General features: G+C 44.5%; 1 long non-coding RNA gene across 1 annotated transcript in view; it reads left to right on the forward strand.

The window, feature by feature from the left end:
• LOC135973814 (uncharacterized) overlaps positions 1–16488 on the forward strand; it is a 66954-nt gene that overhangs the window by 40774 nt on the left and 9692 nt on the right. Inside the window, exon 2 of the long non-coding RNA XR_010590845.1 lies at positions 14675–14794. This is a non-coding gene — a long non-coding RNA (uncharacterized LOC135973814). The remainder of the gene's footprint in view (positions 1–14674; positions 14795–16488) is intronic.

Consider the following 16488-nt stretch of genomic DNA (forward strand, 5'->3'; position numbering starts at 1 on the left):
GAAGACCTCCCTTCCTCCCACAGGCATACCCATGCCTGTGTGTTCGTGTGGATTGAATCCCTCAAGGAAACCAGCAAAGGGAGAACGAAACTAAGGGGAAGTCTACACTACTGCTTAAGTAGATCTAACTTACGTTGTTTAGGGGTCTGAAAAAGCCTCTCCTCCCTCGAGTGATGCAAGTTTCATGCTGTCCACACCAGTGCTATGTCCTGCCAACATAGCTTCCACTTCCCACTGAGGTGGAGCAATTATGCTGACGGGAGGCTGCTCTCCTATTGGCACAGCGTATCTTTACCAGACACGCTACAGTGGTACATCTGCATCGGTGCAACTGCACCAATGTAGAGCTGTAGTGTACTTGCCCTAAGAAACACTAATTGAGATCTTCTTTTGTAGATATCTGTGGTCAGGGCATAGCAGAACCTTCTAATATGATCTGTATGTAACTCCAAAAAGACATGACGTTTTAGGGAAGTATCTGTGATATATTCCACTGTGTAATGGAGTTCACTCTGGTGCCTCCTGCTGGCTGTCTTGGGGATTAGCTCAAAATGTTAGTCAGGGCCGGCTCCAGGCACCAGCAAGCAGGTGCTTGGGGCGGCCAATTCAAAGGGGCAGCACTCCATCTGGTATCGGGGCGGCACGTCTGGGTCTTCGGCGGAAATTCGGCGGTGGGTCCCTCATTCACTCTCTTCCTCTTTGAGCTGCCGCCAAATTGCCACCGAACAGGAAGCGCGGGAGGACCCGCCGCTGAAATACCGCAGAAGAAGCGGTGCGGTTGAGTTGCCGCCGAAGTGCCGCTGCTGGTCTTTTTTTTTTTTTTTTACCGCTTGGGATGGCAGAAAAGCTGGAGCCGGCTCTGATGTTAGTGTACCCTCTTCGGCTGGTGCCTCGCCACCATCACTCCTCCTCTAGGACCCACATCTCTCCCAGGACTGCTGCATCCTCTTCAGCAACACACATTGCGCACCCCCTTCCAGGGGACCTGCAGTCCCCTGTTAAGCCTCTTTCCTTAGTGGCTACTGCAGCGACTTGTCTGGTCACTTCCTCGTGGCCCCAGCATCCTCTTTGCCCTTGCTTCAGGGCCTTAGCCTGCAAACCCCAGCAGCCAGCCAGGAGATGTCGCTCACTCCCCCGGTCCCTACTAGCAGCACTGCTCTGTCCAGGGTGCTAGCAGTTCTCTCAGCCCTCCAGAGATACTGTCCTTCCTCCCTGGGCTCCTAGCAGAGAACTGTCTTCCTCTGCCCTGCAACTCCTTGTTTATATGAGCCTGCTTGGCCCTGATTGACTGCTCCCTTCAGCCCTTCTCTGATTTGGCTGCCTCCTGTGCGGCCTCCCTAGGGCTCTATTAACCCCTTAAAGCCCAGTGTGGGGCAGGCGCCCCATCATACACTGTTAAAGCCTCAAACTGGGGAAAGCTGGTTTTGGAGTATTTTGTGGGTTTTAATATTTTTTACTTCTACAATGGAAAAAGTTGTTCATTTGGCTACACATCCAGATACGTGATCTGCATTGTATCATACACATGCTAAATGTAGTCTATTTTGTATTTCCCTGGAGTTCACCAGATACAGAAATGTGCAGACATTTTTTTTTGTTAGCAATGTATTTACTTTTTGGATTAAGTACTTTCCCTATGTGTGGAAACAGCAGCATATACGGTATCTCTGGAATGCATAAGTCATGTCATAAACCCAGACCAATAATAAAATGCAGGGAAAGATAGGAAGGCATTCATAATGTATTTATATAAAAGTTTTTGTACTTTGTGATCTCGAAACTTTAAAAAAAACCCAAGCATTGCGGAGTTAAGTCAATGTAAAATGACTTGAAGTGCAGTCACTTTAGATGCAGAACGCAGCTGTCATTTTGCTCCAATACAACACAAGAGCTTTCAATTTTTGTGACCTGATTATTCTGGTTAGTAGCTTTCTGAAAGTGCATGGGATAGAACTCTTCCTGCCAGATACAGGCATTCATTTAAAAGGGCTCTAATGTACAGAATAAGCCTTTTGTGGGATGGCCCAATTATGTAGTAGCAGCTCCCTGTGCTGCTGTGAGAGAAATACAAGTCTGGTCACAGATAAGCTTTTGCAGAGGCCAGCCAGCAGTGCCACAAATATGGCACACTCAGACTTTAGGACTGGGGAAGAAAAAGCATAATCTTTCTCTTCATATGTGGTTTAAAAGGGCCATAATTAGGCATATGATGAAGAGGAAGCCTTTATGTTATGCTCCATTATCCAAATGCATACTAAGGGATAAAAATGACAAAAGCTCTGCAATTTACAGTCTCCCTTTTCTATTCCTGCCAAATGAAAATGGCGAAAACAATAATAGAGAGTTCATATGTAAATACTAAACTCTTCACATACATATATGTGTATATATATAATACACACAACATATAGATAGATAGATAGATGACAGCTTAATTTTTCTCCATTTCCCTTTTCCTTGTCCTCCCATGTAGAATTGGTGGTGCGTGTGATTTTTTTCACTAAATGTTTCCTTCTCCTTTAACTGGCGCTAACTGATGTGTTCAGAATTGTTATCCCCCTCATTCCCCCTTTTTTTTGCACAGACACAGTATTATATTGCAGGCTTATTCTAGTGAACATAGATAATGCTGCTCAATTCTTAACCTGATATGGCAATAAACTTTTAACAGAAATGCTTTCCTGTGTTGCTTTGGGAATGAAAGCACAAACAATTTATATGAAGGAAAAGTTCGATACTGTATGTGTCCAATTTTTAGAGGAAAATTTGTCATCTAACACTGAAGTTTGGTAAGGCCTTTGCTACCTAAACTTGTAAAACTGGGATTTCAAGAACAAATAAAATAAGATGCACATATTGGGCTGTAATTCATTTTACGATCTGTTTCACAGATGCTGCTGACTCAATCCAGCACTTCAGCATCATTCACCACATTGTGTTCTGATAAATAATCATGTTGAGGGGTGCGTGTGTGTGTGCGTGTGTGTGTGCGCGTGCATGCTCATATATGTATATGCATGCGTACACACACAATATACATATATTTACTTGTGTATCCAATCCTAAGGCTTTCTGATCCCTTCTGTGAAAGCAGGATAATGAGACTTTGGGGGGATAGATCATTCCAGAGATGAGAGAGTAATTTCCAATATGTGTATATTGCTTTTCCTGTTCTTAAAAGTAATATGTCAGTTTTACAAGTGTAGGAACCGAAGGTCTTGTCGAACTGTGGTTGGGGATAATGTGAAGACACTTCACTATTTAAAGGACTCCTGCATTGTATAATTAGAAAAGTTATTTCCAGCATATTTTCCTCTAGAAATTATGATGTCTACAGTTTTGCTAGTGACTGCATTCACGATTTCCTTAGAACATCTTCAGCAGCTGAAAAATCTTATAGTGGTAGGGAGAAATATTTGTCAGGTAATCTTAGTGGTTTGTGAGCTGAAATGAGTTCACAGAATACATCTGGCTAAATTCTATGCTTATATTGCCTGGTCCCCTAACCCCCTGACTTCAATGAATGGGGTACTACACTGTAAAATTTCCCCCAAATCTGACTGTACATAAAGATTTTGGCATTTTCAAGCTTTTTATAATTGAATCAGCAGTCAAAGCAAACAATTGCAAAGTGACTGATTAGTAATGCTTTGCAGCTTTAATGCTCATAAACAATAATGGCTGTATACAAAACCTTACCATTTTGGACAGAAGAAATGGTAGGTTTGCCCAGCCCGTACTCTATATCTCAGCAGAAATAATTGGCCTGTTTATGGTCCGTGTTATCCAAATGTTCTTGGTTATTTTCCATAACCAGATACTGTATGGATATCCAAACCAGTCTTGAATTGTGTGATGCTAGCCCTTGGCTTTTGGCCTTTTGGCAGCATGTTTCACATTCTAGTGCATCTCACGGTGAAAAAGCCTTTTTCCATGTTCAGCTGAAACCTCTCCTATTTTTCTTTATTGAATCTTGTGTTGAAAAGGTACCACATGGATAATCCTGGAGACTGAATCCTATTTATCCACAGCATACATTTGTACAACACAGTGAACCCCACTAGTGAACTTCCTCTTACTTCCAAGGTATTGCTTTCTATGTGAATTCAGTCCTACAGCCCCCTGTTAAGAGTGCCAACAAGGATGTCAAGTAGGACCTCTTGTGGTGGTCATATGGATCAATAGGAATTAATCTGGCAACACTAACTACTTTCACATAGAACAGCAAACCATATTAGGATGGTAATGACTTTTGGTCATCATTAACAACCTAAATCAGGTTTGAACAATTGACCTAGAGAAGAAAAGCTCAGTGTCTCATTGCCAGTTCTATGGGTCACCCAGTCATCTCTAGCTTGCCTCTTTTATAGCATCACATTGACTCATTTCCAATCTTTGTGTTGTAAACAAGTCATGTCCCGGATCTTGGCCAAGCTCCCTTACAGGATTACATTTCCCCTTATTGTCTTTTTTGTGAGTTATACATGTTTCACTTTTGTAGCCTTCTATCTGTGACCTGCTGTGTGATGAGCCTGGAGCAACCGTTAGCCACAGACTCATTACCTATAGTGAACTGTGTGTGCTAGCTCAGTCAAGTTTTATGTGTGTGGTGGAGAGTGGGGATGCTGAGCAGGGAGGTAGCCTCCCATTTTGACAAAACAACAAAGTGAAAATGTTATCCAGGTATATAGCTGATTCACTTAATTTTCTATCCTCTTTCTGCTGACATAAGCCCTGACAGCAGAAAGGGCACTAGAAAAAGAGAATGCAGCAGCATAGAGTGGCTTCAACCTGTCCTCCACTGGAGACACACAGAGAGCAGCACAATCCAAAGTGAGTAAATGATAGTTGGAGGAAATGTTGAGAAAGGGAAGCTACTTGGTAACACTGCTTGTCCCGTCCTCTTGGAATGGAAGTAGAGTAGCTGGTGCAGGAATGTTTATAATGTACACCCTGACCCATCTTGACTCAGTCTAGTCCTTAATCTTTAGTTTGTATGTGTTCGCAGTTCAGATTCTAAGAGCATTTTTGGAATATATATAGATAAATTTTCCAGCTCCAGAGTTCTTTGTACTGCCAACTGGAGAAAAGGGAAAAAATGATTAAAGAAAACCATGTAAAATATCATACCTTTGTTTTAGTGGCACATCCTTTCCCATCCCTTCTGCAAAAGAAAAGGGAATAATATGTGTGAGCAACCACTGAACAGCTTAGCATCTACACACAGAACATATCTTTTAGTTTAGCCTTAACCAATAATTGTACAAGCCTCCCCATCTTTATTACAGGAAAATGTTTTCTTGTTCAAGCTAAACACTATGTAAGCTTTTCCTTATTCCTTCTCTAAAACCAACACCATGCATTAATGTGGATAGATTATTTCAGAGAGAGAAAGTGGCTCATGAACATGAAAACCATAAAGGTACTCCTCAGAAATGAGCAAACAATTAGTCTCCATATAACAATACTTAGAGGAAAGAAAACTATTTTCAAGACTAGTTAAAGGCAGTCACTTCTGCAGCTAAGTGCATTTTCAGTCATCAAAAATTTTCAACTAAATATGAGGAGGAAAGTGCTATCCATATTTATGCTTCATTAAATAAGAATAAGGAGTACTGCAAAATGAAAAAGAAAATTGCAACTTTATCATCCCTTATCAACCTGAAAGGCACAGCAGAAAATGCTAGAACCTACCAGAGAGAATGTACTGCTTTAAACCATGCCAACCAAGTCTAGTAAACAGTTTTAAAATGAGAGCAAGAGTAATCCCCACTTTGCAGTTTGTAGAAGAAAATCTCACAAATATACAACAGTGCTCATAAATGTACTTTTGTATTTTGATAGAGGGGATTAAAATAATTGTCAATGAAGTATATTACCATTTTCAATACTAAAAACAAGAGAATCAAATGTTTCTCCCCACCCTGGTTTTGGAGTGTTCTTTTTAAATCAGTGAGAAGCAATTGACTGGCTTGATGTTTTACTCTGATAATGATGAACACAATAGTGCCATTTCTATACTGAAAATGTTATTGCTAAAAGTGTTCTGGACCTCTCCTGAGCAGTGATTGTGTGTCATATTATGCCAAATTGCAGGATAGAGCAGAGCAATCATTCTACCCTCTGCTACCAAGGCAGGAGCAGGGGGAGTCTGTACCATCAACTCTGGTACCATCTCAGGGGCACCCGTTGAGTCCGGTACCTTGGACGTGTGTGGCAGCACTGTCGGTTTCCACTCTGATTCACCTCTTACCCAGACCATCTGACTGCAGTGGCATCATCCATGGTGTCCTCAGCTCCCCCTGGATTGGTGGCAAACTGAACCACAGTTTACCCAGAATGCACTGGCGTTGTCTGCTTTCTGCTTGGCACCGAGGGCATCGTTGAGACAGATAGAATCCTTGGTACTGATGCTGACTATGGTGCAGTCTGCATCTGCTGGCCCGGGACCAGCTTTGTTTTCAGTACCGATGCCTCTTTGGGTCCCAGTATGAGTACAAGGCTGGTACCACTATTCAAGGAGCCATTGACTCTTCCTTCGGTACTGATGGCATAGTCGGGTTGGGCCAGGGATAACAATGGACGTTTGGTAGCCCCATCAGGAGTGGCTCCACCAGCACCATCAAGCTATTTGAAGGGATCTTCATAGTCAAGATCAGAATAATCTACCTCCCCTTCCCCACCTCACTCTCCATCTTGAAGGTTGTTGAGACACAGCGGGAATCAGTCAGTATTGGGTTTGGTATGGTTCCCACAGCAGAGACAAGGGACCCTAGCCTAATTCAGACTGGCCACTGATGTCATATCCTTATCCACAGTGGCCTCCATGGAATCCTGCCGAAGTCCCTCATTCAGCGAAGTTCCGCTCATCTGTTCACTCTAGGACGAGATCACATGTACTTTCAATAGGCTCCCAGCTGGAACCATCAGATCTGCAGCTACCAGCAGAGGGGGATCCCTCTGCATTAGGGCATCCTGAACCTTTGGGACAGTCAGATGTCCTTCCTCAAAGGATTCCATTGTCCCCAACTACATTATCATCCTTGTCGCTGGATGATGCAGTAGTACCCATGTCCACCTCTCCAGTATCAGAGGATTTCAGATCATATCAGGATCTGCTCAAACCCATGGCATTGGCTTTAGGTATTCAGGTTGAGTTTGTGCTGGTGGATATCCTCTAGCCTTGACTCCTGGAAGAGTTGCCCTCTCCCTATAAATGAAGCACTACTAGAGCATGCTAAAGTGAGATGGAATACCCCAGTTTTGTTAACACTTACAGCAAAGCACACTGACAAAAGATACTACGTGCCAATGCAGGGCTTTGAATCTTTTTTCTCTCCTCCAGCTCTGAATTCCCTGATTGTGACAGGCAGCAAATGAGTGAGTGAGACAGGGAAGATGTAAATCTATGCCTAAAGAAAAAGAGTCCATGGCTAGATTTGTGGGAGGGAAAGATCTATTCTACTTCCTCCTTGAAGATGTGCATTGAGAACCAGCAGGCTCTATTATCGAAATATGATTTTGTGATCTGAGACTATGTCAATATTTGTGGACAAGTTACCAGAATTCTCCAGGGAGGAGTTCAAGTCTTTTGTTATGGAAGGTCCTTTAGGGGCCAAGACATCCTTACAATCAGCCCTGGATCTAGTGGATGGTTTGTCTAGGCTCACGGTCTCAGCTATAAAGATGAGAAGAATCTCATGGTATAACTGTGGTCTAGCTCCTGAAATTGAGCAAAGCATAGAAGACTTGCTGTTTGGTCGCTTTCCATTCTCGGAGAAAACTGATAAGACATTACACTATTTCAAAAACTCCCAGACCACTCTACTCTCATTGGGGATTTATATCCAGGCTGCAAAGAGACGGCATTTTGGGAACCAACAACAACAGCAATATCGTCCTCAGTGATATTTCTGTCAGCTCTCCTACCCTGCGAGGCAGCAAGATTTCCCCAGAAAGGGGCATAAATCACAGAGGAGGAAATCTTCTAGGACTGCTTTTAGTCAGATGACCCATCCTTTACACTCTTTGGCTAGAGAGTCTGTTTGACTGGCATTTTTGTCGGTGACATATGTATACCCCAGATTCTTGGGAACAGGCTGTCTCACTTTTACAATGCTTGGGAGACAATAGCTATGGGTCCTAAGCACTATGGGATTGGGTTATGCCATTCTGTTCCTATCCATTCCCTCCTCTCCCATCCTCTTACCATTCCTCTTTAGGGACCCCCTCGTGAGTTACAGCAGGTACAAAGCCTGTATACTCCTAGAGCTACAGAGGAGGTTCCTCATCATCTTCTCGGAAAGGGATTTTACTCCTGGTACTTTCTGATCCCCAGATCCGAGGGAGGAATGAGACCTATCCTTGATTTCCACATTCTCAGCAAACCCATTAAGTACATGAGATTCCGCATGTGTACCCTGGCTACTATTCTTCCCGCTCTGAATCATGACTGGTTTGCTGCACTCGATCTTCTGGATGCTTATTTTCACATGGCAATCTTCCCAGGTCACAGGAAGTTCCTCAGATTCTTCATCACTGACCATCAATACCAGTACACAGTTCTCCTCTTCAGCCTGTCATCAGCACTACTTGTCTTTACCAAATGCATGAAGGTGGTGGTGGCCTTTCTCAGGAGGAGGGGAAGTCAGATCTTTCCAGACCTGGATGATTGGCTCCTGAGAGGCTCATCAAGGAAATTGGTCTTCAGTCATGTCAGGTTCATGTTTGATCTTTGATCAAGTGAGTCTGATCTTAAAGAAGAGCAAATCAATTTTCAGAAAGAAAGGGCCCCCAAAAGAAAAGTCTTCTTCTATGGTGAACTCCCAGCCTGCACCTTCCTCTAAATAGTGATTTTGACAACTTGCTTGAAGGTCACTACCACCCCCTCTCTGGATTTTATGCTGTGCCAACCCATGGCTCAGCGCCCCCCATCCCCACTTCAGATACCCTCTCTCCCTCTCTTCTATCTGTTTGGGAACACAAAACCTTGGACAGGTGGATTTTAAAGGTGGTTTGCATAGGATGTTTTATTCAGATCTGCTTTACTCCCCCCCTCTTCCCTCTGTTTCCCTCTTCAGGGACCCCTTTCATGAGGCTCTCTTAAAGCAGGAAAGCCAGTCTCTCTTGGGCCTGGGGTAATCAAGCTGGTTCACCAGGAATTTGTGGGAAGAGGATCCTATTTCAAATATTTCCTGGTCCCCAAAAGAAATAGATGTTGGAGGCTGATCTTAGACCTCAGGATCCTAAACAGCTATATGTAGGGCCTTACCAAATTCACAGTCCATTTTGGTCAATTTCACAATCATAGGATTTAAAAAAATCATAAATTTCTCACATTATTCTGACTGAGTGGCATTCCGGCATGGAGGAAGTGTTGGCACTGATAGCAAACTACCCTCAGTTCCAGGTTGTTGATATAGAGAGAGAGGCTTCCTGAAGAGTCTGTTTGCCTCGGCCTGTGAATTCCTGGAGATGGTCTCTCAAGTCTAGGAGAAAGGCATCAGTTGTAATCATCTTTGTTGGTGGTGGATGCAAGAAGGTGGCTCGTACACATGAAGTGGCTCCAATGCAGTCTATTTGCTGAACTAGTGTAAGGGTTAACTTTTCCAGGTGTATGTGCAAACCCAGGGATTGAAAAAAGGCAAAGGCTTTGCTGGTCATTGACTGGACCTCCAGGGTGGAGCAACTCCTGAGGAGCCAATTGTCCAAGTAAGGAAAGGTAGTTATGCCCCATCATCACAGGTAAGCTGCTACAAAAGAGAGGAACTTTGTAAATACCCTTGGGGCAGTGGAAACTTCGAAGGGGAGGATATGATGCTGGTAATGCCCCATGCCATCAACAAAGTGCAGGACACAACTGTGGAAGGGATGCATACTGATTTGAAAATATGCATCCTATAGGTCAAAAGTGACAAACTAGTCCCCTGGGTTTAGGGGACTGCCACTCAGTCAGAATAATGTGAGACAACAGGGTGGCAGTATATTGAATCAACACGGGGGAGGAAGATCCCTGTACTTATGCACAGAATCTCTAAGGCTGGGGAACTGGCCTCCCACCGCATAAAGATCTCCGCAATGTACCTACTGGACATCCAAACCATCATGGCAGAGTCTTGAACAGACTCTTGAGCAGACACTTCCAGCAGAATCAGTAGTGGGAATGTAACCCAGAGTTATCAGAACCCCCAACAGGGCCAACTTAACTATTTCACTCCAGGTGGTGAAAGGAATAAATCAACAGGAACTCAGTGATTCTGTCTGATCAAGGAGTAATGCAAGTAAGCATGCTTTTGTCTAACACAGCAGTTTATTAGATTTAAGCACGCACCGACATGAGCAATAGGTTTAGAACATCCCAGATATTTACCTATATTCTGAGACTGTATTGAGTAATCAATGACAGGACAGCGCTGGCCAAACGCCTCCCTGCCGGGGGAGTAAAGATGTCAGGAAAACATCTCTCCCAGGATGGCTCCCAAGGACTGCTCCCAAATACACTCTATTATCTGAACTTTTTATAACCAACTTCTACTAAACACATAGAACATAATGACCCCTACTAAATCATCATCCCTACTAAGCCTCTACTTTTCCTAACCTTCAATAATCTTTTACTATCAGAGGGGTCTAGACTCAAGGCTATCCATCCACATCTTTTTTTTTCATTCTCAGTTATTTACTTTTTCCTCCCCTCCTCCCATACTGATTAGCAAAACTGCCAGTAGTTATGACCTTGCTTCTGAAAGCCTGTCTCCAAATTAACCTTAACTTGTGGTGTTCTATTTCATTAATTCATAGTGGCTGAGTGCACATAAAATGGTTGCAATTAGCTTGATCACATTCTGGGGTATATACAACCCTCAAATCCAGGGCAACAGGAACTCAACAATTTGGTCTTTCACAGCAACTGCCAAGTCTGGGGCCTTCTGAAGACAGATCTTTTTGTAACACCACACAAAATATCACTCTTTTGCTCCATGGGGGAGTCAGTCACAATTCCATGGGAGATGCCCTCTTAGTTCCCTGGATGCGCACTCTTCTTTATGCCTATCCCCTTATGCCACTGATTCTCAAGACCCTGATCAAACTGAAGTAAGAACAAGTAAGTGGCCATCCTGATAGCACCCTCTTGGCTGATACAAGTGTGGTACCTGGACCTGCTTCACCTCTTGATGGTGGCATCTCTGCATCTCCCTCTCAGAATGGATCTTCTGATAGAATTTGAGCACCACAACCCACCATAACCTCTCATCCTATACCTCAAGGCCTGGTTTCTGGATGGTTCTCAGAAGAGGCGAAATGTGGTGGGGAGGCATGAAGAGGCCATCCAACCACCCCTTCTCCCTGACCACCCCCAGAACCCTTGACTGCCCCCTGCTGCCCCATCCTGACTGCCCCCCGGGACCCTTGCACTCATTTAACGCCCCCATTCCCCACCCTCTGGCCGCCCCGACCCCTATCCACATCTCTGCTCCCTGACCACCACCCCAAACTCCCCTGCCCTCCATCCAAACCTCCCGCTTCCTGCCCCCTTACTGCGCTGCCTGGAGCACCGGTGGCTGGCGGCGCAGCTGTGGCTGGAGCCAGCCACGCCACTGCACTGCACAGAGCACCGCATCAGGCCGCGGCTCTGCAGCTGCGCTGCTCGGCTGCCCAGAGCATTGCGCCGGCGGTGCAGTGCGCTGAGGCTGCGCGGGAGGGGGAACATCAAGGGAGGGGCCAGGCAGGAGGGTCCTGCATGCCGGATGTGGCCTGCGGGCTGTAGTTTGCTCACCTCTGCTCTAGAAGGGTTCTGGAGGACTGTGAATGAGCTGGGTCAGGGTACATCTGGCTGGTATTAGAGCCTTCTACTTGCCTCTTGAAAAGGTTTCTGTGTTCACCAACCGTACCCCAGCTAGGTTCCTTAGAGGCTTACCTAATCTATTTCCTCATGTTGAGAACCCCACACCTGGGACTGTCACCTTGTCCTCAACAACTTAAGGAAGTTTGAACTGATGGGTAGCTGTTTGCTCCTTCACCTCTTCTTTAAGACTTCCTTTCTGGTAGCCATCACCTTATCTGGGATGATAGGGGAACTAGGGGCGCTCATGGCTGATCCACTATACACTACTTTTTATGCCTGCATCTTCACTTTCTCCCCAAAGTCTCATCAGAGTTTCATATTAATCAAGATATTTGTTTGCCAGTATTTTATCCCAAACCTCATGCCTCAAGGGGGGAGGGAGGGAATAGCCTCCATACCTTAGATGTCAGAAAGGCACTTGACTTCTATCTTGACAGGGCAAAGACTTTCAGAACTGCCCCCAGACTGTTTGTATCCTTTGCTGAAAGGATGAGGGGACAACAAATCTCTACTCAGAGGCTGTCAAAGTGGGTTTCCAGTTGCATTATTCCCTGCTGTGGTGCTATTGGAGTGCATCCCATTCGTAGAGTAATGGACTACTCCATCAGGGCTTGGTTCACATCCATAGCCCTTCTTAGAGCCATTCCCATCTTGGACATCTGCAGGGCAGCAGCCTGTTCCTAAGTTCACAGGTTCTCCAAGCATTACACCATCCTGCCTACTTCCAGGACTGACATGTATTTTGGCAGTCTTCTGAATTGTCTTGGATCCGCCTCTCAGCACCCGCCTCCACACTGAGAAACTGCTTGGGTGTCTCCTGCAGTCTAGCACCCCTAGGGACAATAACACAAAGAAGAAAGAGAAGTTACTTACCTGTACGAGTAACTTGAGTTCTTCAAGATGTTTTGTCCCAGTAGGTGTGCCCTCCTTGTCATCTGCTATAGCATCTTTGGCTTCCTGGTTGAGAAGGAACTGGAGTGCTGGCAGATCCACCTCTCTCTGTATGCCCTTGAACTGGAGCTCAGGGTTGCATAGTGCCCAGATGCAAACCCATGGACTAATTTAAGTCTCCGACAAAGAGTGCACGGGCATGCGCTCACCCTGTGATGGAGCACCCATAGGAGCAAAACATCTTGAAGAACTCAAGTTACTGTACAGGTAAGTAACCTTTCCTTCCTCAAGATCTCCTGTCCCACAGATTTTTCATGTTGTTCTTATTATCTTTTGGAGACAGATTTTAGAAATATGTAAAATGAAGAAATCCCCTGGGGAACCACCCTCTGCCTGCGCAATTTCCTTTGCAGAAAATATGATGATCAGCTGAAAAGCAAAAAATTGAGTTGATGTAATGCCTAATTTGCAGATAACCATAAAAGTGTATATAAGGTATTATATATTTAGCCTTAAACTGCTCAGATGACATTAATATATCTTCTTGGAAGAAGTTTGCAGTCATGCTAATATGTCTTCCTTCCCATTGATGAAAATAAATATGCTGTCCTGAGAGGAAAAAGAAAAAAAAGTTTTTTTATTACAAATAGATATTAGCAATGCTGTACATGATTAGATATTGTAATATAACATTAGCAACAATGTATATCAGGAAATGGAGTCTCAAAAGATTAGATATTAGCAAACAAGGAGACTTTATCACCAGACTAAATTAATGCTACTACATCTATGCTTCATTTCCCCCAACCAGAACCAATACTACTTGAAAAGGACCCAAAAAAGCATATATTAGTTTATACCTTAATAAACAGGGTAATTTAAAAATAAGAAATGGATTATTTTAACCCCATCTCCCAATATGCAAATACTGTTCCCTTTGATTTTTTCTTATGTTAACAGTGCAAGTTCCAGCTTTCTGAATTCACCATAGAGTGACACTATTTTTTAGCATAATCCAAGATACTGTAAAATTCTTCTGAAACTGACCATTTCCCTTTCTTCTCTTGCCAACCCCACCTCCACCCTACTATATAAAGCATTTGCTGCAAAATTTATGAAACTACAGCAGGCAGAAATCTACATGTTCCACACCAGGCTGAGTTAACAAGAGAAATGAAGTCGGAGAGGTAGAGTTCTGTGGTCATGTTGAACCAGGGTGGATGCAGACTTGGCACAAACAGGTTGTAGTTACCCCGTCCTTTCTCTACAGCTTTCTTTAACTCCCTGGCCTTTATTATAGAGTCCGTCTCTGAACATAATCCTCACAGAAAACATAGTGGCATCTTCTGGCAGCCTCCAACATTGCATGCTAATCACTAAATAAAGTGATGCCTTTTGCACCAATACAGTTATCTTTTAAATGAAGAGGGAGAACGTTGTACTAAGTGCAGTGTGCTGTAAGCCCCAGTATTTTGTGAAAAGTTCACATTTTACTAGCGTGCTGTTTCTATACATACATCAAATAGAAAGACAGACAAATATGTTCATTTGAATTGCCTGATATCTGCCATCAGGGTAACCACAACCCTGGAGGCCATGTGTAGAAATACTCCTTTTTTCAATTAAATAATTCATTGGCTCATTTTCTAAACCACTTTAGAGAGCTGGCTGCATCTGCAATGTGATTATTCTGCCTCTCTGACTCCCCCTCACCCCCACAGACATATGGTAATCCATTGAGGCTGCAGGATTTGCTGTATGTCTTCTGAGAGGATTTGTGGCATTTTCCTCTCTATGATTCCCTAGCAGGTGCTTTGTCTTAGCATCTGGTAATGGAACAGGATGATTTTCAGGGAAACTAGGTGATGACAAACCTGTTTTTATACCTCATATATTATCATATCATCTTCTTTTCCTTTTCTTCCTCTCCCATCTCAGGTTCATGGCCCTCAGCTTTTACTTGATATGTCTATTGATTGCTGCTTTGACATCTAATTAAAGGATATTATACCAACACCATGAAAGTCAGATTTTTGTAAAGCTTATTTGTTCTGAAGGGTAAGTACTCATTCTACTTTTGAATATAATTTCCACCTTTTTGTGCAATAAAATTGACATATCAAAGGGAGGATTATTCCACATAAACATAAGAGGCTTCTCTTTGAACTTTTGTGTGTAGGTCCCATGAGGTACAGGATTAGTGTGTGTTTATATGTGTGCATGCATAAAGAGGGGAATGTGTCCCTGTAACAGTGTCGCCTGGCACTTAAGGGTATGTGTACACAGTGTGCGGAAGTCTCCCAGCCAGGGCTGATAGACATGTGAGCCCAATAGCCTCTGGAAATAGCTGTGTAGAGATCGCTTTGAAGTTCAGAGCCCAAGCTGCAGCTTCAAAGTGCTGTCTACACAGCTATTTTTAGAGCGCCAGCATGAGCCCTGCTAGCCCAAGTTTATTGACCCATGCTGGGAGACTCATTTCCATAGGCTATGTATACATATCCTTAAGAGTCAGGCTTGGGTCAGCTTGCCCTGCTCAATTATCAGACCCAGCTGGGAAAGAGTCATGTGTTCCCTATAAAGGTTTGAAGGGGGCTGCAGGAAGGAGGTTACTAGTTCCCATGACTAGTCCTGAAATAGGGAAAGGGGCTGGAGGGGTCAGAGTAAAAGGCCTCTGAGTCCCAAGAAGCCTGCATTTATTGTGAGCTTTATGTAACTTTGAGAGTTTTGGTTCTTCTTCGAGTGCTTGCTCATGTCCATTCCATTGTAGGTGTGTGTGCTTGCCACATGCACCACTGCTGGAAGTTTTTCCCTCAGTGGTATCCATAGGGGACTGGCTCTGGCACTCTCTGGAGTGGTGCACATATGCGCAGGTATAAGGGGCGCCACTGGCTCCCCCTCCCTCAGTTCCTTCTTACCACCAGTGATGGTGCTGCAACGTCTCCTTGCCTCCGCAAGCTTTCCTTACCAACTGTGCCTAGTTACGAATTCTCCTTTAGATAGTTCTTAGAAAGTTTGAGTAGTGTATTAGTTCCCTTAGTGTATAAGTTAGAAGTAGTTAGTTAGTCCCTTGCGGGACTTAGCCTAGGGATGGGGCATGCCCCGGTCTCCTGGCTTTAAGCCTTGTGACCGCTGCAAAAAAACCTATGCCAGTCAGTGATCCCCATGAAAGCTGTCTGAAGTGTTTGGGGGAGAACCATGTGAGTGACAAGTGTTGCATATGTAAGAGTTTCAAGCCCTGAACCAAAAAGGAGAGGAACATTGGACTTAGAGCGCTCATTATAGAGTCGGCCCTTGCACTGGCCTCAGAGCCGGCCAGATCGAATTCTGCTCAAAGCACCACAGCTTTAGTGCAGAGCGCACCACCAGCACTGGCCTCCGACTGGCCCCAATCCCCATCCCCGGTACCGACTAAAAAGCGGAGAAAGACTGAGAGGGCATTCTCCTACATCCTGTAAAGGGGAGGAAAGAGCCGGAGGAAAGCAAAGACCCGTGCGTCGCAACTCTTCCCCTCTGGAAGGTGGCCAGGCTTCAGTACCTGTTGAGCTCTCGAGCCCCCTTAGTGACCTGCCTGCCACACCTGGAAGCGGCAGAGGCACTTGGCATCTGGCAGTGCCATCTACGCTGGAAGCCTTTCAGGCCACTAAGGACATATTGTCCCTTCTGGTGCCACACACGCAGGCCAGCAAGGTGCCCCATTCGACAGGTAAACCCGCCCTGGGACCTTTCCAGTGGTCCCCATTGGTGCGGCACCG

This window comes from Chrysemys picta, chromosome 10 (genome assembly GCF_011386835.1).
Source record: "Chrysemys picta bellii isolate R12L10 chromosome 10, ASM1138683v2, whole genome shotgun sequence".
Lineage (NCBI taxonomy): Eukaryota > Metazoa > Chordata > Testudines > Emydidae > Chrysemys > Chrysemys picta.